Below are 4,211 nucleotides of genomic sequence, written 5' to 3' on the forward strand. Positions count from 1 at the left end.
CATTCTTCTCAATGTGCATAACATCTAGGGCATGCCTTACAGGAAGGTATTTCCAATACTCGAGATCAAAGAATATTGATTTCTTCTTCCAACAAACTCTGTCACCATTTTCAACCATATGCAGCACTTCTTCTCCGGTTAATGGCTCGGGAGGTATGCCATATTCAGGTTTCCCATTAAAAGCTGCACGTTGCCTCCTATATGGATGATTGATTGGTAACCATTTTCTATGCCCAATGTAACAAATTTTGTGGCCATTTTTCAACCTGTGACTAGGTGTATCATCGCCGCATATTGGACAAGCTTTATATCCTTTAACAACACAACCAGATAAGTTTCCATAGGCGGGGAAATCATTAATTGTCCACATTAATGCAGCTCTGAGTGTAAAGTATTCTCCATTATGTGCATCATACACTCCTCTAATCCCAACCCACAAGGATTTTAAATCATCAATCAAAGGCTCCAAGTAGACGTCTATATCATTTCCGGGTTGTTTAGGACCGGAAATCAATAAGGTTAACATCATGAACTTTCGTTTCATGCACAGCCATGGAGGGAGATTTTATGTAATTAAGATAACCGGCCAACAACTATATCTGCTACTTAGAGAACTGTGGGGATTGAATCCATCAGATGAAAGAGCCAATCTCAAGTTTCTCGGCTCATTACCAAACTCAGGCCATTTATCATCAAGAAGTTTCCAAGACGGGGAATCCGCCGGATGAGACATCTGACCGTCAATTGATTTTCTAGCAGCATGCCACCAAGTCAAACTCTTAGCTGTCTCATGTGATTGAAACATCCTTTTAAACCTTGGAATTGGGGGAAAATACCACACCACCTTCGCTGGCACACCCTCTTTCAAGATTGAATCTTTGCCTTCCTTCCACCTTGAGATACCACAAGTAGGACAATTAGTTGAATCCTCATACTCCTTCCTATACAAGATGCAATCATTGGGGCATGCGTGCATTTTCTCATAACTCAGCCCCAATGCACACAAAGTCTTTTTAGCCTCATACATGGAGGTTGGTATTGTATTTCCTTCTGGAAGCAAATCGCCTTGAAGTATCAATAATTCTGTAAAACAGACATCACTCATCCCATGTTTTGCCTTCAAATTATACAACTTCACTAATGCCGATAACTTCGTGTACTTTCTACAACCAGGGTACACTGGTTGATCTCCATCCCCAATCACATTGGCAAACTCATACGGATCCGAACCAAAATCACCAAAATCATTATCATCCATATCAATTTCTTCAGACACAAAACTGTACCTACTATGGCCATCATCTTCTTCAACATTTCTACTAGCATTAGTAGTTGCTTCCCAAGGTTCTCCGTGAAATGTCCAATTCTTATAGCTTTGGTCAATTCCATTAAAGTATAAGTGATCCCTTATAATTCCAACCCCAAACAACTTCAAATTAACACATTTAACACATGGACAACGGATATGTGTTGTAGTTAGAAGATTTTCTACAGCAAAGTTCAAAAATGCTTCCACCCCAAATTCATATGCCTTCGATCTTCTATCCGAGTGCATCCATGACTTATCCATCTCCGACACTATAACCTATTATCTATAATAAAGTGAAAATACAGGCAATGACCATCACTATAGCAGATTATACAATGATCTAATCGCAAGTAATACACAACAGAGACGACGGGTTTTAAACAAAAACAGACGTATTTGGCATATATAGACGACGGATTTTCAACAGACGTCGTCTATTATAAGTAATACAAACGACGGTTTATGAAAAAACCGTCGTGTATAAGTAATACAACGACGGTAGTTTAAAAAAACCGTCGTGTAATCGTCGTCGTATGCCTTAAAATTCGTCGTGTCTCAGTTTATTTTCAAGAACACAAAACCCATTAAGAACACAACATATATATGAATTTATTTTCAAGAACACAAAACCCATTAAGAACACAACATATATATGAAACCAAGCAAGAAACCAACATATACATGAAACCAAGCATGAAAACAATAAATCCATTCCCAATTCAACATAACAGATAATGTAATCCATGAACCCATTAAACAGAAAATCCATGAACCCATACCTATAAGCACATTATTAACAGATCGCAAAGCATACACATAAAACCCTTTAACAAAACAACCTAATATAACTCGAATCGTTACTAGAATCATCACTCGAATCCCCATCTTCATTATCAGTTTCTTCCTTCGTAGGTACTATTTGCTCCCCATCATTTTCTCCATAGCGGAAAATGACAAGATCAAATAAAGGTGTACTTTTGCTGGAAATCATTTGGAAGTTGGTGATCTGTGTCTTTTTGTGTTGATTTCCAGCAAAGTACACCTTTATTTGATCTTGTCATGAACCCATTAAACAGAAAATCCATGAAACCCATACCTATAAGCACATTATTAACAGATCGCAAAGCATACACATAACACCCGTTTGAACAAACATCCTATATCATTCAATGAATTTACAAGGGGAAGATTTGCTATCTAATTCCATGATCGAACGAGCTCACAGATTCGACGGAGCCTGGAGAGTGCAACTTTTAATTAGAGCAGAAGTGAGAGAGCGAAATGTTATGTCGCGCGAAATCTGAAAATTTTAGGTTTCAGGGTTCGAAGTATAAGAATAAGAGCCAAATCTTAAAAAAATTAGGTCGCGCGAAAATTTTTAGAGTTCGCGCGTTTTAAAACGTCGAAAGAAAAACCAAGGCGAAAGTTCTACACGTACCGACGTAAATTTAATATTCCACGACGGAAACTTCATTTTTCGGATTAAGAACGTAAGGCCGTTCATTTTGAAGCTTCATTTTTCGGATTAATTTTAAATTTATTTTGATTTTTTTATATAACGACGACTGAAAAACCACGTCGGTGTTAAGAAATTAAAGACGTTGTAAATTATATAAACTGACTTACATATTAAAATGACGTCGTTTAAAGAGTAAACCATGTCGTATGTTTTTCTGTACGACGTAAAATATGTATTCCACGACGCAACCACCGTCGTTAAAAATTAATACCCTAAACCCATAAAACTAAATTATACAATTTAAAAAATTAAGTTTATAAAAGGTTTTATGGTTTTAAAGCCTAACATATACCCTAGACTACCCAAAAATTATACTTTAAAAATAAACCCCAGTAAATAACAACCCTAATCTCTAAACCCTAGACTCTAAACCCTAAACCATAAAACTAGAAGTGATTTTATGACTCATCAAAACAATTTTGTTTTGGATGGTCATTTTAAATTTTTGTTATTCAAAATGAATTTTTTCAAGGTTTATGTGGAAGAAAATATATCAATGACTTCATAGGAGTTGACTTTTCAATTTTCTGATTTATTTTAAATTTATTTTGAATATTTTGATATAAAAATAATAAAATATTCTTACCACAACAACAAACCACGTCGGTGTTAATAAATTGTAGACGTTGTAAATTGTAATAGACTACTAAGTCGTTAAAATGACGTCGTTAAAATGAGAAACCGTGGCGGCTATTTACCTATACGACGTAAAATATATATATCAACGACTTAACCGCTGTCGTAACATAAACGTCGTCGATGATACCCTGAACCCTTAAGAAATTGAAGATGTTGTATACCATAAACGACTCAATTGTTCAAAGAACATCGTCTAACTATATTTTTACGTCGTATTTGTTTAAAACACGAAACAACAAAATACGACGGTTTGTGACTTTATTAGGTCGTTGGAAAAGTATTACACGTCGGTTAAGCAATTTGTATGTTTGTTTTTTTTTTAATTTAAGAAAACCTCAACAAATTTTTACATTACATATTATAGAGAAAATTTGTACATTATATATAAATATCAAGTGTTCAATAATTGCCCTGTTTAATAATTTGGAAAACAAACTCTGCCCATTCATTCCGGACTTCATCAATGGCTTCTTGGGGGTATGAAGCTTCCTGGTTTCCCTTGGCATACTGCATAAACAATGACTATTAGGGTTTATAAATAAAAAGAAATTCAATCACAGACGACGATATTTTTCATAACCGACGTAGTATATCCATTCAACGACGTTAATTTTACATGACCGTCGTTGATAATACAAAAAACGACGTGAAATGTATGAAGGTAATTTCTTCTTACCTTATTCTCAAACCCCAAGGAAGGATCCATGATGATGTCCCTCATGAAGCGCATCACATAATACCCGC

Source organism: Prunus persica, chromosome G1, assembly GCF_000346465.2.
Source record: "Prunus persica cultivar Lovell chromosome G1, Prunus_persica_NCBIv2, whole genome shotgun sequence".
Taxonomy (NCBI): Eukaryota; Viridiplantae; Streptophyta; class Magnoliopsida; order Rosales; family Rosaceae; genus Prunus; species Prunus persica.